We start from the raw sequence: 25932 nt of genomic DNA on the forward strand, positions 1-25932 counted from the left end.
CAATTGTAGAAACGATTGTCATTGTTGTTAGGATTGGAACCAGATCCAGGACTTAGCCATTGGCGTTGAACCACGTCAACGAATAGCTTTGGGGCTGGAATGGCCTCCATCGGCACCGTTGGTTCTACAAAGAGATTGCCCGAAGAATCCGGTAATGATTGAGGTTTCCCTTCCCCCGTAGCGGGAAGACCTAATCCTGTCGTGGCCTGTGCCTTGAAGAGAAGTGATCGGAAGAGATGAGGTTTGAATAGGCCCACAAAAGCCAGTTGGTCTGGGGCCAGACCTTCGTCATCTGACAAGGCTGCCTCTGCGACATCCTCCAGAAAACGACTCCTGGTCGTCAACCTCCAGAGGGTCATCCCTATGGGAGAGAGTTCTAATGGCTGTAATAGTGGACTGCCCGCCTATGCGGTCACAATGGTGAGGGGGATCCTCCGACTGAAGACATTGAGCCACTCCCTGACAAATGGCCTCTGAGATCATAAGACCAAAGGAATCAGGGAGTTGAAGAATTGGTTGTTGAGGCAAAGGAGGATGAGTTGTCAGGTTTGGTGCTTGATTATCGGCCTGACCGGGCCCGAGCCTAGCCCTGATGTTAAGTTGGTCTGAGATAGGGTCTGGAATAAAGGACCTATATCCGGAAGATGAGGAAGTGATACAGGTAAGGCCCTATCAAGAGACCAGGACCCCTGTTCTTGGACAACTGAAGCTCTAGGTTGGCTCATAGATGCCACTGGGAGAGTGGTTTGGCTGGCATGGCTTGGGGAAGCAGATTTATTGGCCCTCTCTGAGGCTTTATGGAATACCCTCTCTAGAGCCTTGTGCCGCCTTTCTTCCACCACTTTTTTCCTTTGGTACGTGTGGTAGACCGACCCCTTGCCTTATTAGGGGATTGAGTATTAAATGGACCCTCTCCAGGGTCTACAATGCCTGAAAAAACCCCAGCCATGGTTGTTTCATCAGGGACATTACAGGCCCTGTCAGCCATTTTAACAGGCTTCCCACCAAAAAAAGACAACCGCCCCAGGCCTGACAGAGAAAATGGCCGGTGCAATTTCACTCACTGTGAGGGAAGTGATCCCGTGGTATAGCCAAGACGCGCAATAATGCAGGGCTGCCTTGCCTGCAACTTCTGCCTTCAGATCTCAATGATAAGTCTTTCGGATGGCCAAGGGAGTCCAGCAGGCAATAAAAAAAAGAGCGGCAATTTCGAATCCTCCGTGAGGCAAAAGCAAGCCTCTGCAGCTGTCCGCTCCTCAGCGTGACGAATTCTTAATGATCGCTCGCCTGCTGGGCTGCAAACATGATCGTATATTAAATGCTGCCTCTAAGAAGGCCAATCCACAACAGGCCTGCTCCCGAAACTGCTTCCAACTTCAAGGCTTTTCCCAGTTGAGGATTGCCAGATCGCTTGCCCACTGGGCTACAAATGCGATAATAAAAACAAATGATTTCCTCCAACAAAGCAGGAGCTCCTTTCCGATAATTAGCCTCAGCTCTGAGATCGCTAGCCTAAGCCAGCTTCAAGTACGATACACAAAAAAATTCACACTTTCACTTCCTGAGCCGGGCGAGGCAAGCTGACAGCTTCAGCCTCCAGCAATGCTAATGTAAATTAGCAGCTCTTCTGGCGCGCTTCAGGGCAAGCCCATGATCACTGCCAGGTAGATTCTGCTCAGCAGCAGAATTAATCCTCCAAGGGCCTTCAGCGGTATCAGGATCAAGTCCCTTAACGCTGGGATACAAGACATAGAAATTGAAATCTCTCCTGCAATAGCAAAAATAAAAGAGAAATAATCCGACACGTCTGGTCCTTACAGGACCGAGTCGAAAAGCTGGAGAGCATAAAGGAGGCGGGGACAACAACAAAAGAATTCAGCAGACCCGGTCCAATCGGAATCGAGGAGATAAACCCATACCTGGTGATGGCCGTTTCCCCCGACAGAGAGAAAGAACTAGAAAAAAAATCACAAAATATCGTGACTTGGCCATCGAAACTACATGGCTATGGATGAACATGTAACAGTAATGCCCCATTGTCATTGGGGCACTTGGTACCATGTCCAAAAATTTTACAAAACATATCAAGAAATTGCAGCTTCCTGCAATAACACCTGTGGAACTACAAAAAACTGCGCTACTCGGAACATCATATATTTTAAGAAGGTACTTGGTTGATACCTAGAGCGCTGGCAGAAACCCGTATCAAACATTAGTGCCTGTCAATCGTATTTGTGACACATCAGTTCCCTGAGTTTCATGTTTAATGAATCAAAGAAATAATAATAACCACCACCACCACCACCATTGGTCAGCTGCAGAAGGCCACCTTACTGGGATCTGCTCGCATAATTTGCCGATACATCACGCAGTCCTAAACGCTTGGGAAGTGTTCGACTAGTGATCTGTGATACGAAATCCAGCATAGTTATCTCATTTGCTGTATGCTGTCATCATCATCATCATCATCATAACATTTAATAATAAGCAGCTTTATAAGATGATTATTATTTTAAATGTGGTTTATTTTTGGTTTAATGCTTTTCGAGGTTTCAATATTTGATCTGAACCTAATATGAAAATTGAAAATAAAAGCAAACTGGCCATCTTGAACTTAAAGTCTACACAAAAGCAGAACTTGCTTAAAAAGCTCAATTTGTCATTAAATTATTCCAAGCAGAGAACTTATTTCATACTAGTTTCCCATGGTTCTAATTCTCAAGTTTAAAAAATTTAGTTATGAATGAAAATCTGCAATAATACTATTTACAAATAATGTAATTGTGTTACTTCCAGATGTTTATTTTGGTGTATGTGCTAAGGATTATAGTGTAAAGAAAACAATATTGATAATGTTACGATCAAAGGTTTTTTTTTGTTAATGTAATTTGATATTGTGAATTTTGTAATCCTTACCCATCAGTATTTATTTGACTCTGAACAACAAACAAAGCAAAGCTCTTGTGGGATTAATTGACTGTAATTTGAAACAGAGTTCTCCATTGGCAAATACTGTGTCAAATAAACATCATTGTTCTATGTGTAAACAATTGTAATATTCATTGGCCAGTATCTGAAGTTGAAACCCACAGCTGTGTTTCTCTACAGCTATTACCGTTTATAAGTACATTGTGGCTAACACTGAATTTCATAGCATTTCATTACAAAATGCATGTTTTGCCACCTTCATTTTATATTTGGTAACTGTGAATCATGGTATGCTACCATTACCCATTACAGTAATATAGTCTGCAAAATGACATTTGAAATTGAATATGAATTTCTTACCTGAAATAAGAAAAGCTTAACTTCTGATTTTCAAAACCTGTTCTCTGCTCTTTTATATCACTTTTTCTATTTAGTCTAGTACAGGTAGGCCTCGACTTACAACAGTTTGTTTAACTGACTATTCAAAGATACAACAGCACTGGAAAAATGACATCATCATTTGTCACATTTAAGCCCATTGCAGCATCCCCATGGTCATGTGATCAAAATTTGGATGCTTGGCAACTGATTCATATTTATGTTGATTGCAGTGTCCAGTGGTCATGTGATCATCTGTGATCTTCTGACAAGTAAATTCAGTAGGAAAGCCAGATTCACCTAACAACCGTGTTACTAACTTAACAACTGTGACAAGTAAGGACATAAAATGGGGCAAAACTCACTTAACAAAAGTGAGCAACATAAATTTTGAGCTCAATTGTTGTCTCAGTTGAGGACTATCTGTATTACAGTGTTCACATTAATATTGAACATTGACTGGTACTATTAATAACCATACATTTAAGTAACATTTCTTCAATTTTGAAATTTGAAATATTTAAATGTTTTGGAATTAGGCATACTTTTTGTTGTTGTTGAACCCTAAAATTTGGTTAAGCAGCCTTAAATTAGAGCCTTATAGCCTTAGCAGCTCTTTTTATGTTTAATAGTAAGTTCTAATAATAGTAAAATCAAGCAATGGATCAGCGAATACCTTGAAGCAAACAAAGTAATAACTAAAAGCCAACATGGGTTTGTCAAAAACAGATTATGCCAGACTAATCTCATTGCACAAGTGACAAAATTAGTGGACCAGAGGAATGCTGTTGGTATAATTTACTTGGACTTCAGTAAGGCATTTGATAAAGTAGACCATAGTCTAAACTAGATAAAATAGAAAAATATGTGTTAGACAGCATCACCAACAGATGGATTCGTAACTGGCTGACCAACCGTACTCAACATGTAGTTCTCAATGGAACTGCATATATATAGAGGGAAGTATGCAGTGGGGTACCCCAAGGCTCTGTTTTAGGCCTAGTACTCTTCAACATCTTCATCAATGATTTGGACAAGGGGATAGATGAGGAACTCACCAAGTCTGCAGACAACACCAAGCTGGTAGGAATAGCCAACACTCTATAAGATAGGCTCAAGATACAGAAGGATCTTGACAGACTTGAACATTGGGCGCTATTTAACAAAATGAAATTCAATTATGAAAAGGGAACGTTGTCTTACCTGAACGTCCCTTCTTGGAGAGGGGAAAACGGCCGTCAGGATTGGGTAGAATCTCCTCGTTGCTAATTGGACCGAGTCTTTAATTTGTTGTTTGTGGTCCCCGCCTACTCCTCTTTCTTTCCAGCTTTTTCGGCGAGGATTTAACTGCAGGTCGTCGTGTTGTACTGAAATGAGAGAGAATTAGCGCCCTCCCGCCCCTGAACCCAGATTTGACAGTCGCCTTGGGTGGGGCTGACGGCCATTTTCCCCTCTCCAAGAAGGGACGTTCAGGTAAGACAATGTTCCCTTCTCCCAGTCGGGGAAAACGGCCGTCAGGATTGGGACATACCAAAGCCCTATGTCTTACCGGGAGGGTCGATGGCGGCTAGTCATTGTTGTTGTGAAAAAGCCGTCTGTAGGACACGTCTGCCAAACGCCGCATCAGCCGACGCATAGGAGTCCACCCGGTAGTGTCGAATGAACGAAGAGGGGTTGGACCACGTCGCCGCTCTGCATATCTCCTCAATTGACGCCTGGGCTCCCCAAGCGGCAGAAGATGCTGCGCTCCTGGTAGAGTGTGCCGTAATCTTGCGCGGCACCGGGAGAGACTGACTTTCATAAGCTGTGGCTATTGCTGCCCTGATCCACCTGGCCAAAACCGACTTGGTCACCTTCTGACCCAGAGATAGTGATTGGAGCAAGCGAGAGAGCCTCCGTCTTGCGGAAGGTCGATGTTCGATCAATGTAAATCTTTAATGCCCTCCTAATGTCTAGAGTGTGCCACACCTTTTCTAAATGGTGCCTAGGATTTGGGCAGAAATTAGGCAGTACGATTTCTTGTGTTCTATGGAATTGACTATTAACCTTCGGGAGGAAGGTAGGGTCCAGACGTAGCACCACTCTATCATTGAAGAACGTGCAGAGGTCCTGCCGAATTGATAAAGCCGACAGCTCCGAAATCCTACGGGCCGAGGTGATGGCTATCAGAAAGGACACCTTCAGCGACAGAACACGGAGGGAGGCGTCTCTAAGTGGTTCAAACGGTGTCTTGGTCGGGGCATTGAGCACAGCGTTTAATCGCCAAGATGGGAAGCGGTGCACCACAGGAGGGTTGACATTGTTAGCCCCCCGGAAGAATTGTTGAATGAGAGACTCTTTTGAAAGCGATATAAGTGAACCGCACCTCAGGACTGACGAGATTGCCGCAACTTGTCTCTTGAGTGTATTGGTCGCCAACCCTGAATCGAGCCCTCGTTGCAGAAAGGCTAGAATATCTAAGACCGAAGCTGATGAGGCCACTATACCTTGAGGAGCACACCATCCTTCGAACGTGCGCCACGTAGCCTCGTAAATTCTTTTGGTCGAGTCTCGGCGAGAGGCTAGCATGGTGGGAATCACCTGACTTGGAACTTTTGCCCTCGTTAAGACGCTCCGCTCAATCTCTACACGGCTAGGCTTAGCCATTGCGGATCAGGATGTCGAACTGGTCTCTGGAAGAGAGACACCTGGTTGTCCGGAATCCTCCAAGGTTCTCGGATTGACAGAGTCATCAGGTCCGCAAACCAGGGTCTCCTGGGCCAGAAGGGAGCGACCAGTATCAATTCTGACTTCTCCAAGAGGAGCTTCCGTATTACTCTGGGGATCAGTGGGATTGGTGGCTCTGTTTTAGGCCTAGTACTCTTCAACATCTTCATCAATGATTTGGACAAGGGGATAGATGAGGAACTCACCAAGTCTGCAGACAACACCAAGCTGGTAGGAATAGCCAACACTCTATAAGATAGGCTCAAGATACAGAAGGATCTTGACAGACTTGAACATTGGGCGCTATTTAACAAAATGAAATTCAATTATGAAAAAAGCAAGGTTCTACATTTAGGCAAAAAAAACAACACACAACCCAAAATGCACAGGTATCGTATATGTGATACCTTGCTCAATAGTAGTAATTATGAGAAGGATCTTAGAGTCCTAGTGAGCAACCATTTAAGTATAAGCCAGCAGTATGCAGCAGCTGCCAGAAAAGCCAGTTCTAGGCTGCATAAACAGGGGGATAGAATCAAGATCACGTGAAGTGTTAATACCACTTTATAATGCCTTGATCAGGCCACACTTGGAATACAAAACTGGTCGCCATGATATAAAAAAGATGTGGAGACTTTAGAAAGAGTACAGACAAGAGCAAAAAGGTGATTAGGGGACTGGAGGCTAAACATATGAAGAACTGTTCAGGAACTGGGTATGTCTAATCATATTAAACGAAGGACTAGGAGTGACATGAAAGCAATGTTCCGATATCTCAGGGGCTGCCACAAAGAAGAGAGAGTCAAGCTATTCTCCAAAGCACCTGAGGGCAGGACAAGAAGCAATGGGTGGAAACTAATCAAGGAGAGAAGCAACCTAGAACTAAGGAGAAAATTCCTGACACAACTTGCCTTCAGAAATTGTGACTGCTCCAAGAAGATGTTGGATAACCATTTGTCTGAAGTGGTGTAGGGTTTCCTGCCTAGGCAGGCTGTTGGATTAGAAGTCCTCCAAGGTCCCTTCCAACTCTGTTATTCTGTTCTATTCAGTTACAAAATGTAGTTTTTTCTTCCATCCTTTATTATAGTTAATGTGACTTTACGACAGCTCTTGTTCCAATTTTATCATATTTGAGACTTTAATTAACAATATATTAATGATTATAGATAACTTTAAATTTAAATTGTTATGTTGTATTTTTTGAAGATTATTAAAGTAAGATAGCAAATTGATCACTTATATTTCCTGTTGATTAATTCCAGCAATCAGACCTTTCCAAATTCCATATAAAACTATGTATCATTTACTTTAAAATGATTGAAGGGGAGCACGATGGCTCAGCAGTTAAAGTTGCTGAGCTTGTTAGCTAGAAAGTTGACAGCCCAGGTTTGAGAGCCGCGCTGTGGAAGAACTCCCATTTTTGCCCCAACTCCTGCCAATCTAGTAGTTCAAAAGCATGCAAATGAAAGTTCCTAACTTAGTGGGAAGGTAACAGTATTCTGGGCACCTCAGCATATAGTCTTGCTGGCCACATGACTACAGAATAACACTAGCTTCCTTAGCTAGGAAACAGATGAGCATTTCCCTTTAGAGTGTGTCTAGGACAACTTGCCATGGCCACATCACTGCAGCCACTTCACCATGGGACAACTCCATAAATACAAAACTTAAATTAATTTTGATGGAACCATGGCCAATAATAATAAAATAAAGAACATTAATCCAGAAACACAAAAGTTGCAATAATTTCAACAAAATCATGGTCATCAATAATAAAAGTACTTGAATGAAGTGATTAGTACAGTGTTGAATTGTTCTACGGTGAGTTGTCCTGTGGCAAATTGGCCATGATAGGTTGTACCATAGCAAGATGACTTTGATGAGTTGGCTGTGGCAAGTTGGCCCATTCCGGCCTAAAGTCGGACAGGACTGGAAAGGGGAAACCTTTATCTTTACCATTTAAAATGATTGACTAATACTTTATTTCTTAGAAAAAAGTAAGTATTTATAATTGATCTCCCATTATGTTGTTAAAAATAAAATAGCCTTTATATCTCAAGCAATTTATAAATAACATAATGATAATATTCACAGATAGATATCTATAAAAAGTGGACTTTTTAAAAATACAAACTGTAAACTGTGTAAAGTGACATAGATTCTCTTCAGTGAGCTAATTAGATGAGTCAGAAGCAGCCTGAATTGCTTTGCTGAAGATGAAAGTCCTTAAAATTTGCCTTCCAAAATTATTTCTCTCAATCATCTTGGTCTCTGGCTGAAGTGAAAATAACCTGGAAAATTTTTGGCTTTCCTCTAGGGTATGCCAAGGAAACCACAGACTTGCTGACTTCAAAACCCACTGCAGACACCCTTGCTCCACCAGTCTTGTTGTAATTACCCAGCTTGTAAACATTTCAGTCAGAACTGTGGGGGAAAGATTAAACGGTTTCTCTTGAAATACTCCCCCAAAAGTATTTTGACCCTTATGCCTCTTGCTTCTTGGTACAGTAATGTGAAAGAATGTGTCTTTTTATGAGTGTTCTCCTTCAACTATTCATCATTGACCAATAATTGGAAGAGTTGAATTGTGCAAAAAACAACCACCACCCCTACTTGTCTCTGCCTTCTGTTTTTCCCCCACTAGTGGGAAACAACAAAAAGGGATTGTTTATGACCCCCACCTGTCAAAGACCTTGGAGTTTTCATATCCAATGATCTAAGTGCCAAAGCCCACTGCAACTACATCGCAAAAAAAGGCTTTAAGAGTTGTAAACCTAATCTTACGTAGCTTCTTCTCCAGAAACACTACACTACTTACCAGAGCTTATAAAACATTTGCTAGACCAATTCTTGAATACAGCTCGCCTGTCTGGAACCCATACCACATTTCAGACATCAATACAATTGAACATGTCCAGAAATATTTTACAAGAAGAGTTCTCCACTCCTCTGAATACAGCAAAATACCTTATGCCATCAGACTTGAAATCTTGGGTTTAGAAAATTTAGAACTCTGCCGCCTTCGACAGGACCTGTGTTTAACTCATAGAATCATCTATTGCAATTCCTGTTAAAGACTACTTCAGCTTCAATCACAACAATACAAGAGTAAACAATAGATTTAAGCTTAATGTTAACCGCTTCAATCTTGATTGCAGAAAATATGACTTCTATAACAGAGTTATTAACACTTGGAACACACTACCTGACTCTATGGTCTCTTCTCAAAATCCCCAAAGCTTTAACCAAAAACTGTCTACTATTGATCTCATCCCATTCCTAAGAGGTCCGTAAGGGGCGTGCATAAGAGCAAAAACATGCCTACAGTTCCTGTCCTATTGTTTTCTTTCATTATATCCAATCAATATAGTTAGAATAGAATAGAATAGAATTTTATTGGCCAAGTGTGATTGGACACACAAGGAATTTGTCTTGGTGCATATGCTCTCAGTGTACATAAAAGAAAAGATACGTTCATCAAGGTACAACATTTACAACACAATTGATGGTCAATATATCAATATAAATCACAAGGATTGCCAGCAACAAGTTATAGTCATACAGTCATAAGTGGAAAGAGATTGGTGATGGGAACTATGAAACGATTAATAGTAGTGCAGATTCAGTAAATAGTCTGACAGTGTTGAGGGAATTATTTGTTTAGCAGAGTGATGGCCTTCGGGAAAAAACTGTTCTTGTGTCTAGTTGTTCTGGTATGCAGTGCTCTATAGCGTCGTTTTGAGGGTAGGAGTTGAAACAGTTTATGTCCAGGATGCAAGGGATCTGCAAATATTTTCACGGCTCTCTTCTTGATTCTTGCAGTATACAGGTCCTCAATGGAAGGCAAGTTGGTAGCAATTATTTTTTCTGCAGTTCTAATTATCCTCTGAAGTCTGTGTTTTTCTTGTTGGGTTGCAGAACCGAACCAGACAGTTATAGAGGTGCAAATGACAGACTCAATAATTCCTCTGTAGAACTGGATCAGCAGCTCCTTGGGCAGTTTGAGCTTACTGAGTTGGCGCAGAAAGAACATTCTTTGTTGTCCTTTTTTAATGATGTTTTTGATGTTAGCTGTCCATTTGAGATCTTGCGATATGATAGAACCCAGAAATTTGATCAATCAATATAGTTATTACATACTTATGCTTATATATGTATATGCTTATATATTATATAGTTACTTTCATGTTTATGCTTATATATACTGTTTGACAAAATAAATAAAGAAATAAATAAATTGTTGCAGCAATGGCAAAAGGTCTTCAGCTGGTAACTGCTTCCTTTCCCCTTCCCCTTCCCCTTCCCCTTCTGTTGTGTCTTGTCCGCTCTCACCGCAGCCGGGGTCTGCTTATCTGCTCCCAAACATGGAGGAATGTATGCCTCCCGGCCCCAGTCCTGGCTCCATGCCCAGACAAGCTGCAGAGGAGGGGGCACCTCCCGGTCCCAGCCCTGGCTCCATGCCCAAGCAGGCTGCAGAGGAGGGAGCATCCCCCGGCCCCAGCCCTGGCTCCATGCCCAGGCAAACAGAGCAGCTAGACCCCTCCCCCTCCTCCACAGCATGTGAGCCTGAGGAAAGTTTACTTCCAACAGCTGATTGGAGTGACCCTCGCATCAGAAGATTGGATAGGCGGAGGCAACAGAAGGAAGGGAGGGGCAGGCCTTAATGAGTGCTGAGTCATGGAGCCACACCCCATGGCCTATATAAAGGATCTGCTTTCTGGCAGTCTCTGAGTCAGGCAAAGTCGAACTTATCTTGCTGAAGTCACTTACTGGTCTCCTGCCTGCTCTGAGGACTTTGCTAGGACTTTGGGCAGAGCTGCAGAGGCAAGCCTGATTCGGATTTCCCTGACCCGGCCGTCAGCGGAGGAGTGGGACACGACACCTTCCCTTCCAAAGGAAAGTTGTGACTTGTTCCTTCCTGTAGGCGCAAGAGGAAATTGTAATCATCTACTTAAGACATCCTTCAGCAGATCCTTATGTACTAAAGGTAACTACTCAAAAAATTAACCTGGGTTATATATCAGTAAAAGTGATTAACAATGTCTCACACATCAGAAATCCAGAACTTACTTGGCATTAGGCAAGCAGAGTTAATGGCTGAGCAAGAGCAACTTAGGATGCTGACATGTTTTGCTTTGGTCTTAGAGGTAAAACATTTTTAAGAGAAAGTTTAATTACAAGATTTATATAAAATGGAAGAAACGCGCGCCCCCCGCCACGTACACAATCTTCATTCTATTGAACAGCTTTTTCTTGCACAATTGTTTTTCAACTAATCTCCAGTTCCCCCTTTATCCATCACCTAGGAAAGTATCTTCCAGTCTCCATGCTCTGATATATGTTAAACACAAATGGATTTGAAAATTAACGTAATATGTATTACAAGTGTAGATATAAATATAATACCTGGAGTTACATAAACAGGAATCTAAAGTAGTTTAACTAAAGTAATTAAAACTGTTCAAAGTGTGCTATAATTTAAAAAAAATATTGCCAAAGAATCTAAAGGACTTACTGCTTGAAAATATATATTTTAAAAATATACAAAAATTCAATGTTTTTATTTAGAGTTTAAAATTATTATTTTTTCAGCTTTTTTGTGTAATAGTAAAGTGAAAGGTAATCACAAGCTGTTAAGACTTGCCAGGTTAAAGTTCAAAATACTCTAGTCTTATTTTGATTTAAAGATCTTCCATTAAAGTCATTTCATGTTTTTACTAGCAGTTTCATAAATTATTATGTGATAAATTAAAAGAACTTGACACAACTAATTTACCTCTGGATTGATGATCATCTTTCAAACTGGTGACTTAGTTTTTCAGAAGGCTGAATCACATTTTTATCTCCAGTTTTTTAATGAATAAATTCTAATGATTCTTAACAAAAGCAAGGCAGTGGGTGTATAAGTGGAATATTTTTCACAATCGTAAAAAAAAAATCCAAATAATCTATTTACTAACTTATTTATTTAGATGGCTGCAAACCAGGATTCACAGTGGTTTGCAATATTCCAATTAAAATTAAAATAAAATATTAGAAACAACTATTTATTAAATTATTGCAGATTCTGAATTATAAATTCATGGCATTGATCTTATAAATCTAAATGTTCTATTTTAGTGTGGCAGGTTTCTTCAACCATGATCTATTTAAACAGTTATCTAAAATGAAAACAATAAAGAAAAAGAAAAAGCACTAATGATGTTACCTAGTTTGAATAATGAAACATTTGCAAGAAAACACCCAAGCTCAGACAGCACCTCAAAAAAAAAAAAAGGCTTATATTCACTCATTCAGTTGTTCAACTACAGCTTTTTCTAGGACATTTCCTCCATTCAGCATGCCTTGCAATCATAAAGCATGTTCAATCATTATTCATTATTCTCACTTTCATAAAGTTTTTAATACTCAGCAATCAGTGAGGATTTGTTAAGTATACTAATAAAAAAAGATGTCAGTCCTTGGTAACTGCAACTGCTCAGGATTTGTTGACAACATAATGTAATGTTGACTCACATAATGGTTTTTTTCCAACTTCACAGTTTATCTCACAAATTCCCAGACGGTCTTTTTATTCATGTATCATGAGGCCTAAGCCTGAGTAGCTTCTGAGATAAGCCAAGGATATCTTTGTCCTATGACACTTTCCATGAAGAGTATTAGTTTGCCTGCATAAAGATAGATATTTTGAGAATAAGTTGACTGGTTGAATGTATGATACTTCCCTTGCTTCTTGTACAAATATAGGTTAATGTAAATATAATATATTCATTTTTAATGTGCATTATTCAGGCAAAATATACAGTATTTGCAGCTTGTCTCCCCCCCTCTCTAACTCTCTCATTTTTGTGTATATTTTTAATGTATTTATATTCTACTGATAGTGCCAAGGTTTTTTGTAAAGCTTCAGCCATATAGTGATCCCTTTAATGACTTGTCTGCTACAGTATGCTACATCAGTGTATTAAAATCTGACTCATGTAGTGCCAAGATTATTCTCAAGGCTTGTGCTGGGCCAAGCATACCCATCAAGAAAAGTAAAATAGAACTTTCCTATAGGGAGAATTAGATTGCAAAATCTGTGCACTTGGGTAAATTCATTAAATTCAGTAAGTCCTGTTTTTAAAATATTGGTGTTGCTTGCTTTTTCCTGCGTGGCCATTTCCCCCCTTATAAATGATAAAAGAGTATGGGTTTAAGCATTCAATAGCAGGCTTGTCTGGTCCAGTCCACTAACTGAACTTGCACAGATGGTATTTAACTTTTTTTTTTTTTTTTTTTGCAAAAGCATGAGGTAATGATATTCATGTTTTTTTTAATTAGTTCAAACAGACCACTCAAATTTAGCTTACATATTTTATAATCTTGAAGTAAAGCCAGAACTCTGGATGGAAATAAATATGAATTTGAACCTAAATGCACATTATCATTTAAATAAACTAGAAAATAATATAAGTTTTTTAAAAGCTGCTATAGCACAAATTTAGGGAATACAGTTTTTTCTCTTATAAATTATAGTGAAAACTATAACCAATTTCTTAAATATAAATATTGTTATATTATAAAAATTTTAAAAAACATAATATTCTAATAATAATTTATACTTGGTATTTACAAACCAAATAAGTTGTTATATTTTAAAATAGTATTATAAGAATTATAATAATACTAAAACAAAATGCAAATGTTTTAAGGATTATGGGTTTTTTTAAAAAGTCCATAAATTAAAATAAAATGAAAAATATAAAGTTAATTTAAATTAAATTAAAATAAAAAATGTTAAAATTAACAAAGCTTCAAATAATTTTTCGATAATTCAAAGCCTAAGGGCAAATAAAAGGCTTTGGTGCCAAAAATTTATGATACAGATACAGTTATACATATAAAGCAGAAAAATACTTGCAAGCTGTATAGTTTTCTTAAACACTTGGGTTTTTTTCAAATCTCTGTTTCAATCATTTAGTAATGGTGTTTTAAACTAAATTAACTTTAAACCAAGGAACTCTATATATAAAGAAGTAAACAAATAATTTCCTACAGCAGGGGTGTCAAATTCAAGGCCTGCAGGCCAGATCCGGCCTGTGGAGTGCTTAAATCTGGCCAGCAGGGCTAACCTGGAAATAGCAAAGGACTGGCCTGTGGTGCCTCTGCTAGTGAAAAAGATGCCTCTGCTAGCGAAAATTAATATAGATGACACAGATATAAAGCAGAAAAGCACTTGCAAGCTATATAGATTTCTTAAACACTTGGTATGTTTCAATTCTCTGTTTCATTTAGCAATGATGTTTTAAACCAAATTAACTTTAAACCAAGTAACTCTAAAATTATTTCCTAATGCTCCAAATAGTTCTGAGAAATGAGGGTCCCATTTTGGCCAGCAGGGTGCTGAAAAAGGCATCTGTCCTGTCTTCCACCCACCCCTGGCCGGCCTGCTGAGGAGAACTACAGTGCTGATCCAGACCTTGAAGAAATCCACTTTGACACCCCTGTCCTTCAGTTTCCACTAGCTTTACATACTATATTCATTTCTCAGAACTGGCACAATATATTCCTGAGGTATAACCTTGCATAAAGTTCCAAACTGACTCTCATGCTTTTACTGGTACAATATATCCTTGAGACATAACATTGCATAAACTTATTCAGTTAATGAAGTAGCAGTACAGTGCTTCTGTCAAATATTAATATGTAAAGAATGAGATGTAGAGAGAAAACTCTCATTTATTTTCTTCTGAAGAGAATTGATTATCTACAGCAAGGGTTCCCAACCCCCGATCCGTGGACTCGCAACAGTCCAGGACATCCCAGAAACCACACAAACAAGTGAAGCCCCATCCACGGGATGCAGGCAGCACATGAAACCATGCCCCCCTCGGTCCATGGAAAACTCTGTCTCCATCAAACTGGTCCCTGGTGCCCAAAAGGTTGGATGCAGCTGATCTACAGGGCTCTCTTTTTCCCCTCTTTCCTTTCTGTTTTGTTTTCCTATGAATGCGTTTTTACATTTGAAAAAAAAGGGTTGCCTTAGTCTTGTTTGAAAAATACTGCTGTCACAACCACTATAAATATATAAATTAAAGTAGGAGGAGGCATATATATAAGTTGATGAAATATGCAATAATGGTATTATCTGAAATGTACGTTGTTTCAGGAACCATCTTAAATAGGAGAAATAGAATAGGGTATCAAGAAGGGAAAAATAGGCTGAATATATTAATCTTGAACTATCTGAAAATAAGAATTCTATACTAAATCTGACATCAGCAGTGAAACTATTTAACTGGATTGGATTTAATTTATTGCAATTTGTTGCAAGTATACATAATGCAATAAGGGATAGGCAAATAATATCTAATTGAATTCCTAGTTAGTAGGGATATTGTTCCGTAATAGATTATATTTCCTTATACAATACACTGATGTGAGGAGAGCAATGGCTATAGTATTATATAAAACCAAGTTATACTGGGTTTGTTCATTCTCATTCTCTCTGTCTCTCTGGAACAGATTGTTTGCAGACATGAATTGTAATATTCCAGCATTACATTTCCAAAGTATATAATCAAATTCAGTATCTAAGAGGGTGGTCTAGTCCAGCAGAAGCTGATGGTACAATATTTCCTGGTGTGGAAGATTTTTTTTTAAGAGAGAAGTAGCTATTTTTAAACTACATTAACATTTAAAGCAAATCCTTTCTTTTTCTTTAGATCAGGAAACTAAATATGAAGCATATTTTTTTAAAAAATCAACATTTTAAGAATTGTTTAGCTAAAGTGAAATTAGAAATGTTAAAAGCAACTTTTTCAGTACCGTATATACTCGAGTATAAGCCGAGTTTTTCAGCACATTTTTTGTGCTGAAAAACGTCCCCTCGGCTTATACTCGAGTCTACGTCTTCGGGAACCCCGCACAGGAGGGGGTACCGAACGGACTCCCATGGGAGGGAGGTCTCTTGTCCATTCCCGTGTCTGGTGGGCGGGCGGCGCAAACTTGGCGGGCTGTGCATTGGCGCGGGAAGCCCTGGTGGTGCAGTGTTCCCGTTCGCCCTGGCCTCCGTCCTCCGATCTCCTGCGCTGGGAGGCGGCGGCGAGCCAGCGAGCAACCGGGCACCGCGGACTTTGGCAAGGAGGAAGGTGGGAGGAAGCGGGCTGCCGGCTGTGGGGGTTGAGGCGTGCAAGAGGAGTGGCGTGGAAAGGCCTTTTGTGTGTGTGTGCGTGTGTGTGCGCCTGTGTGCCCTAGGGAGGAAGCGGGCTGCCGGCTGTGGGGGTTGAGGCGTGCAAGAGGAGCGCCTCCTCCTCTTCCTCCACGCTCGCTCCTCTTGCACGCCTCAACCCCACCATCCCCCACCCTCTCCAGCGTGAAGGTCACCTGCTCCCTCTTCCAGGCGGCGGCGGCTCCGGCTCGGCGGGCGCCACAGCCGGCAGCTCCGCTTCCTCCACGGTCCCAGTCAGCGAGCGGTGGCGACATGCGGCGCCGCTCCGCTTTCACCGTTCGGCTGAGGGAGGAGGTTTCAACGGTGAAAGCGTCGGCCGAGAAGGCTGGCGGCTCCCCGCCCGCCGCCGCCTGGAAGAGGAGGAGGTTTCAACGGTGAAAGCGTCGGCCGAGAAGGCTGGCGGCTCCCCGCCCGCCGCCGCCTGGAAGAGGAGGAGGTTTCAACGGTGAAAGCGTCGGCCGAGAAGGCTGGCGGCTCCCCGCCACCGCTCGGCTGGACTGGGACCGTGGGAGGAAGCGGAGCTGCCGGCTGTGGCGCCCGCCGAGCCGGAGCCGCCGCCGCCGCCTGGAAGAGGAGGAGGTGACCTTCACGCTGGAGAGGTGGGGATGGTGGGGTTGAGGCGTGCAAGAGGAGCGGCGTGGAGGAAGAGGAGGAGGCGCGCCTCCTCCTCTTCCTCCACGCTCGCTCCTCTTGCACGCCTCAACCCCCACAGCCGGCAGCTCCGCTTCCTCCCTAGGGCACACAGGCGCGCACACACACACACACAAAAGGCCTTTCCACGCCACTCCTCTTGCACGCCTCAACCCCCACAGCCGGCAGCTCCGCTTCCTCCCACCTTCCTCCTGCCAAAGTCCGCGGTGCCAAGCCTCGCTGGCTCGCCGCTCCCAGCGCAGGAGATCGGAGGACGGAGGCCAGGCAACGGGAACAGCCCACGCTCCGAAGAGGGAAAGGGAGCGAGTGGGTGGGTGGCTGGGACGAGACCCCCACCACAAACACACACACACACGCCCCGTGAGACGTCTTGCTTGCATGTCACACACACGCACCGCTCGCTGGGAAAAAAAAAGGATGGATGGATGGATGGAAGTAAGGAAGGAAGGATGGATTGATGGATGGAGGCGACCGCTTTGAAGCGCAACCCTTCTCCCGCAACTAAGGGGGGGGTCAATGTTTTCCCCAATCCTAGGGTGTGGGGAAACAGTCATTCTTTCTTCCCCCCTAGTCTCTCCCGAGATCGCACTGCAGCGCCCATCATCCCCAGCCGGCAATCTGAGCTCGTGCCATCGATGTGGTCCTTGAACTTCCCCCTCCTAGGATGGCCGGCGTGGAGGGTGTGGTGGTGGTAAAACGGCCAGGAGAAAGCTTTCGCTCTTTTCGAGAGGTCCTCTTGGAAGGCTGCCTTGGAAAGGGAAAGTGGGGAGGGGGCAGAGATTTCTCCCTCAAAGGTCCCCTTGGAAGGCTGGGTTGGAAAGGGAAAGTGGGGAGGGGGCAGAGATTTCTTCCTCGGGTCCTTCTAGAGTCCTTGAGAAACTGATATCATACAAGGTTAATAAATTATACTCCTCCTCCTCATTGATGAGTTTTCATCCTGAAATTGATTGAAACATTGTACCATCATATGCTGCCATAGTATAGTGTTAACAACATCTGTAAAGATGATATATGAGCATGACACTAAGTTTTTTCTATATTTCCCCCTTTATTGAAAAACTTCCATCATGCTTCTTTCTGAAAACAAAGGTCATTATAATATACCTCATTATATATTTGATTTGATGATATTTCAGTTAATAAATACCATTTAAGGTGTTAAGCTTCTTTTCTTTTTCAGCAGCAAAGTGAATTACAACTTTAAAGAACTTTATTACTTTATATTCATTTATTTTAAGTATAGATTTTAGATTTTTAAACAAATATGTTTAGAGCTTTTATATCTTTCAAGTTATTCAAATTATCCCCTCAGCAGGTATATAATGGCATCCAATTCCAATATCATGTTGGGGCTTTTGAGCAAGGGAGGAGGAACGTGAGCACCACCTTTTGCGCTGGCATTCCGGGATTTCCCTTTGTTTAGAGCTGGGAATCCTCCTTCCCCCTTTTGCACTCCCTCCCTCCCTCCCTCTCTCTCTCTCTCTCTCTCTCTCACACACACACACACACACACACACACACAGACTTCTAAAGTCGATTGGCACAATGAAAGGCAAAGACCACAATTGTTTTAAGAAAGAAGCTTTAGCAGGGAGGGGGGATGGGAGGGTGTTTTAAGTTTTGGCAAACAGCCAGGCCAACTGTATTGGAGAAGGTCACACAACTGGCCTTAACATTTTAGCTGCTGTCTTTTTCCTCACACTTGGGTTTAATGATATTAGAGACCCTTATTGCCCTGCCAAAAAAAAAAAAAGAGCCACCCCAACGTCTATGAAAATTAACCTTCTCTGCCAAGAGACACTGTGCAGGGTATTTTCACTATTGGTGTGCATACAGGCTTAGATTTGTGCTGGGTTCTTAGTGCTTAGAGCACTGACCTTCAGAGGCACCCTGGTCCCTTGGAAGCTAAAGGAGGACTCATTTTCATGCTTGCAGTTGTATTGTCAATTTCTGTGAGACAATGTTGTTGAAGTAACTCACTCACTCATTCATTCATTCATTCATTCCTTGTGTGTCCAATCACACTTAGCCAATAAAAATTCTATTCTATTCTATTCTATTCATTCATTTTATTTTGTCAAATACATATTAAATAATTATATAAATATAAGCATGAATTGAATACATAAAAGGAATACAACTAAAGGGAACATTAGGACAGGGACGGTAGGCACGCTGGTGCTCTTATGCACGCCCCTTACAGACCTCTTAGGAATGGGGTGAGGTCAATACTAGATAGTCTTTGGTTAAGGCTTTGGGGATTTTGGGAAGAGACCACAGAGTCAGGTAGCACATTCCAGGCATTAACAACTCTGTTACTGAAGTCACATTTTCTGCAATCTAGATTGGAGAGGTTCACTTTAAGTTTGAATCTATTGTGTTCTCGTGTATTGTTGTGGTTGAAGCTGAAGTAGTCATTGATAGGAAGTACATTGTAGCAGATAATTTTATGAGCTCCAGAAGAGGGAATTTCGTCACCAGCCTTATCCTCGCCCACAGCCATTTCGTGGAACAGACTTTGGAGGCTCGGCTTCACGATTTCAACGCTATTCCTCGCCCAGAGGGGTTCAACCTCGTGAGGGACAGGTTAGAACGGGCACCCGTTTTACCAATAGAAAACCCTTCAGGGGGGGAGGGGCAGGGCGTTTGGACGCTCTAAGTGATTCAGTACCGGAGCTTCCCATTGGCGCCGTCTATCCCATTTTATGCGCAATGGGAAATTTCAACTTCCGACAACTGGGTTAGGAACACCATCCAACACGGTCTTTCCTGGAGTTTTCCTCCAGCCCTCCGACAACCTTCTTACGTTGCCCAGTCTCCCACAATCCGGCTTCCAGGGCCCTGATTTGAGGCCATTCGCCAGGGCGTTGCCCAACACCTACATCAAGGGACTTCTACCCAGCGCGATAGCAGTCAAACTCGCAGACAGTATACTGAAGCTAGGGGGGAACACTCAGGCCATAGGCACCATCGGGAACAATCCCCAGGTTCAGTTAGTCAGGAGTCCTTGTCCGAAGAGGAGGATACCAGGGATTTGACCCTATCAGACGACGAGGGTCTAGGCCCGGACCAGCCCTCGTTTGTAGGCTTATTCAATCCTCAACTGTTCAGATCCTTACTCTTTAAGGCTCTGGCGGCCACTGGCCTGGGTACTCAGTCCCCTCAGTCTACACCCCAGGATACACAGGGCACATCAGGTCATTTATTTGCGGTACCTACGGTGGTATCAGAGGCCATTCCGGCGCCAAAACTTTTTGTCGACGTAATTCAGCGACAATGGCAGTTCCCTGGTTCAGGTTCTAATCCAAATGCACAGGATAAGAGGTTTTACAATGTGGCCCCCGATCTAGATAAGTTACTTCAAGTTCCAACAGTGGACCCACCTGTAGTAGCATTAACTTCCCCGTCTCGTGTTACGGGCCCGGCAGATGAGACCTTACGACCGGAGGAAAAACGAGCGGACCGTACCATAGTCAAGGGCCATATAGCATCCGCATGGTCTGTCAGGGCATCCACAGCTGCCTCTTTTTTCAACCGGGCCTCTCTAATCTGGCTTAAACAATTACAGAGCAGAATTCCTACTACGGATGTCCGTTCACACCAGGACATAAACAAGGTGGTAGCCGCATTAGAGTTCTCGGCCGATGCCACCCTAAATGCTGCCAGGTTCTCAGCCAAGGCCATAGGGTCGGCGGTGTCCTCCCGCAGGCTTCTTTGGCTCCGGAATTGGCAAGCCGACACCAGAAGCAAATGGAGGCTGGCAGCTTCCCCCTTCGCCGGGGACAACCTCTTTGGAGCCTCACTCGACCCCATAGTAATAGAAACCAAAGACAAGAGAAAGATCCTCCCATCCCTATCCAGAAGAGGGGAATTTCGTCACCAGCCTTATCCTCGTCCACAGCCATTTCGTGGAACAGACTTTGGAGGCTCGGCTTCACGATTTCAACGCTATTCCTCGCCCAGAGGGGTTCAACCTCGTGAGGGACAGGTTAGAACGGGCACCCGTTTTACCAATAGAAAACCCTTCAGGGGGGGAGGGGCAGGGCGTTTGGACGCTCTAAGTGATTCAGTACCGGAGCTTCCCATTGGCGCTCGTCTATCCCATTTTTATGCGCAATGGGAAATTTCAACTTCCGACAACTGGGTTAGGAACACCATCCAACACGGTCTTTCCCTGGAGTTCTCCTCCAGCCCTCCGACAACCTTCTTACGTTGCCCAGTCTCCCACAATCCGGCTTCCAGGGCCCTGATTTCGGAGGCCATTCGACATTTGATATCCATTAGGGCCATACAAACTGTACCTCCTGATCAGAGAAGGCAAGGGTTCTACTCACGTCTCTTTGTGGTACGTAAGTCGTCGGGGGGCTGGAGGGCCATCCTAGATCTTAAATCCCTTAATCGGCATATTACCTATCATAAATTTAAAATGCATTCCCTACGTACTATTTTAGAGTGTGTTCGCCCAGGAGACCTCCTCTCTTCTATCGATCTAACGGAGGCATATCTTCACATCCCCATTCTACCGGCCCACCAAAAATACCTTCGCTTTTGTTATCGTAATCAACATTACCAATACAGGGCTTTGCCCTTCGGGTTATCATCGGCCCCTCGGGTTTTTACTAAAGTTTTATCTGTCTTACTGGCACACATCCGTACCCTTCCTGTCAGGCTTCAAGCCTATCTGGATGACATATTAATTATGTCAGCCTCCCCGTCAGCAGCAAACAGAGATGTGCACACCACTGTCCAGGTTCTACAAGAACATGGGTTCTCTATTAACTGGGACAAAAGTCACCTAGTCCCCTCTACCCATATTATTCATCTAGGGGCCAAAATAGATTCGGGTCGGTCCATGGTCTTCCTCTCTGAAGACAGACAAACCAGTCTCGCTAACCTAGCGGCTCATTCTCAGTGGGTGGGGCCCATTTCCTTGCTGCAATTGTCACAGCTATTGGGGAAGCTATTGCTGCTGTTATAGCCACACTCCTCGTTGAGTCGGCTGTCACTCATCCAAGCATGGGTGATGACTGCAGCTCATAGGTCTTAGTAATGCATGCTCAAATCCACCGACCTATTGTCGATGGTGAAATCTTGTTGCCCAATGAGCTTGACCTGATTGAAACAAACATTGATTCTGTCTTCCTGATAGAAGCCATTCTCTTTAGATTGATGTGTATCGCCCTTCTAATGTCCAAAAAGTGCCACTTTTTTTCTAACATGTACTGGCTTAGGACAGAAATCTGGCAGTACTATCTCCTGTGTCCTGTGGAAGATGGAGTTCACCTTCAGTAGGAAACTGGGATCTAGTTGCAACACTACCCTATTTGGGTGAAAAATACATAGGTCCTCTCTTATGGACAGGGCTGCCAGTTCAGATATACATCTGGCGGAAGTAATTGCCACGAGGAAGACCACCTTCCAGGTGAAAAAGTTTAAGCTGGTGGAGTGTAATGGTTTGAACAGTTCTACTATTAATCTTCTCAGGACCTTCATTAGGTTTGTGAGTTTTGTGCAAACAGATCTCATCCCTTTTGTATTTGGACTGTAAATAAGATAAATGTAGCAGGAAAGGCCTTTAGATACCTAATATCTATTTTCAGTTATGTTTTATTTGAAAAAGCAATTCTTACACCTTATGTTCCCTGCACAAAAAGCTTTTTCAGATACACAAACAAACAAACTTTTTTGCTCTGTGACTCAATGTTCTATGTGTAATGATATCTTTGTACTAGAAGCAGCTGAGTCCAAATTCTTAAAGTTCTTGTTTTCCATTTCTTATTTTTTTATAAAATGTACTTGAGGAATTAGAACTCAGATGTATGTCTCCGGAAGCTCCTTATTAAAATACTGGTTTAAACAAATCAATGGAGGTAAATCATTAATCCAATACAATACAGTTTGTATGGAATAAGCCAATAGCATTCATTCTGATCTACTATGGACTCATTTCTCATCTGTGTTGGACAGACCTGAGTGAAATCAATCAGAAGTTGAAAATCAGTGTACAAAGGAATTTAACATTTAACACCTAATGTCTCTGATACAGTAAGTTCACATATCCACCTTTACTAAATACTTGTGCCTTTACCTGTTGGTCACTACCTTTACGTTGGTAGTGTTGGTCACTACCTTTAAAGCGCTCCATGGCTTAGGGCCAGGGTACTTACGGGACCGTCTTCTGCTACCGAATACCTCCCACCGTCCCGTACGCTCACACAGAGAGTGGCTTCTCAGGGTGCCGTCCGCCAAGCAATGTCGGCTGGCGACCCCCAGGGGAAGGTCCTTCTCTGTGGGGGCTCCTACCCTCTGGAACGAACTTCCCCCTGGATTACGCCAACTGCCTGACCTTCGGACCTTCCGTCGTGAGCTCAAGACCTATTTATTCATTCGTGCGGGACTGGCTTCGTGATTTTTAAATTTTATAATTTTATATTTTTAGAGAGTTTAATTTTAATAGGATATTGTTTTATATCTCAGCCTATATATAATAAGTTTTTTAATCTTTGTTTTAATTGTATATTGTTCTATTTTTATTATGGCTGTGAACCGCCCTGAGTCCTTCGGGAGAAGGGCGGTATAAAAATCTAATAAATAATAATAATAATAAAATACCTAGGACAACATTCACAGTATAATGTTAAGAAGCTCTGCCTTTAATGTTACTGGCCAGAAATTTAATATATCCAGACTACTTCTGACTATAATCTGTACATTTAGACACTAAGAGGTGAATCCTCATGCAGTTTTGAAATGCTCTATCACTCTTGATTATAATCAACAGTTTCTATTTTATTATTTATTGTCACCTTGGCTATAAATTAAGGAAAATTTGGAAGTATCAGAGATACTAAGTGCATGCAATTTTAATGAAATGCCTTTTTTCTCTTACAGCAAAACTAATCAGGGAATGTATATGAAAGTAAGACCGCTGGGGAGGGAAACAATATTTGGCCAGAATTTATGATTGCTTAGCCTGAATTTGTGTCGCCTCTTTGCAACTTAACTTTCAGCTACAAGATAGGTTTGCAACACATCTAGGAAGTTATAAAATAATTCTCAGAATTTATTTTGTACCATTTTTAGCCTTCTGTAATTAGGATTGGGGCCCAGCTGTACAACATATCAAAGGTGTCCTAATGAATTTGCTTCAAATAATTTAACAACTATGGATATCAGCCATTCCCTTTGAGTACAGAGAAAATGCAGAGTGGCTGCTGAACTCCTCTGGGCTAGAAGTGCTGCATAATCCTATGAAATTTCTTGTTTCCCCATGAAGAGAAATACTACTCCAAGATGCTTAAAAGATTTCAGCTGCTCTATATTATAACTATTCCCATGTAAGTATTAATTAAGAATACAGTTATGCATAGTGGGCTTTATGGAAAATAACATTATCTTGATCTTTAATAATTTATTTGAATTTTTCCTAGCTGCAATACTTAGCAGAAGTCTTCAGAAGTTTCCTAAAGTTTATTACGGTTTATGACCACCCTCCCAACAAAAAAATACTACCCCATCTACATGCTATAATTTTGGGATGTTATTGTCTGCCATCTTAAGTACATGTGGAATACTGTATCTGGAATTTTAATATGTCAGTATGTTAATGTAAAACACTGTGCCAGATTGCAATCCACTTTGATTCCACTTTATATAGGAATTAGTTCAGATTGTTAGATTGCATTTAACTCTGAAGTACAGATAGTCCTTGACTTATGGCCACAATTGAGCCCCAAATTTCTATTACTAAATGAGACAGTTGATAAGTGAGTTTTACCCATTTTATGACCTTTCTTGACACAGTTAAGGTAATAACTGAACTTATTAAGTTAGTAACACAGTTGTTAAGTGAATTTGGCTTCTCCATTGATTTTGCTTATCAGAAGGTCACAAAAGGTAATCACATGACCCTGAGACACTGCAGCTGTCATAAAAATATGTCAATTGCCAAGTGCCCTAATTTTAATCACGTGAAACACAAGGATACTGCAACATGTGAAAAATGGTCATAAATCACTTGTTTCTATGTTGTTATAACCTCAGTCATAAACAAATTGCTGTAAGTCAAGCACTACCTGTACTTGCTGATAAGCAGCACTGTGCAGTTATCAGTATTGGTGACATCAAGATTTTTGCCCAATTTATACCTGAAGGGTGAATAAAAGGCATTCCTGAAATCATAAAAAGCTGCCTATAGACTGAGATTTGATCCCATGGAATATTTTTAAACTGAATGTTGAAGAACAACTCCATGTTCATTTTACTTTAAACCCAGATTCTTCTTCAGCTTGGAAATGTGACAATGCCCATTTTGTTGGAAGATGTTGTATAGATGTTCAGAGTTACTGCAGTATCCTTGTGCTGATCTAAAGAGTATACTTACACAGCTTCTCTTGTGGGAGTTTGGATTGTTAGCTTGGTAATGGAGCACTAGGTTGGTGTGGATAGTTTTACACTAGACTTGTGTTTCTAATTTGCCGCCACTGCCTCTGCTGATGAAAATATCCAGGAAAGGTAATGTGTTGTTGTCTTCTTCCCTAGTGAATTTTATTTTTTAAAAAATGTTGATGGTTTCATATGTGTCCATTTTTATGATTATCAAACTGTCACCTATGCCTGGGATCCATACTTGATTTTGTATGCAGCAGAGTGCTATATATATTTATATGGTTGCCCATCTTAAGCACTCTGAAGATTACAACAATCAACAAACACTCTAATAAACAAAGAGAGAGAGAGGAAGTGTGTGTGTCTATTGGGTGCTATACAAATGTTTTGATAGTCTGTGCCTGAAATGGGTATGCCAGATCACTCTGTAAAAGCTTGACCTTGAATAGCCAGCTGCAATTGTTAAAAAAGCCAAATTCTTCAACTGTACTAGATGTTGCATGTCAGTTTTTAATGCCTTCTTCTTTTTGGACTTTACAAGGACTGCTTAATCAAACCTGCTTGATAGGCATTCATTTGGTTACTTTTAATGGACTTAAGTATGCTTCTTTTGTTTTATTTGTTTGTGAAGTCCTTGGTAATCTCTAAACTTGGTTGTTTCTCACAAA

The 25932-nt window shown here is 41.8% G+C and overlaps 1 protein-coding gene across 4 annotated transcripts in view; it reads left to right on the forward strand.

Moving 5' to 3' along the window:
• ROBO1 (roundabout guidance receptor 1) overlaps window positions 1–25932 on the forward strand; it is a 266683-nt gene that overhangs the window by 87872 nt on the left and 152879 nt on the right. The window lies entirely within an intron of this gene.

This window comes from Ahaetulla prasina, chromosome 5, assembly GCF_028640845.1.
Source record: "Ahaetulla prasina isolate Xishuangbanna chromosome 5, ASM2864084v1, whole genome shotgun sequence".
Classification (NCBI taxonomy): domain Eukaryota; kingdom Metazoa; phylum Chordata; class Lepidosauria; order Squamata; family Colubridae; genus Ahaetulla; species Ahaetulla prasina.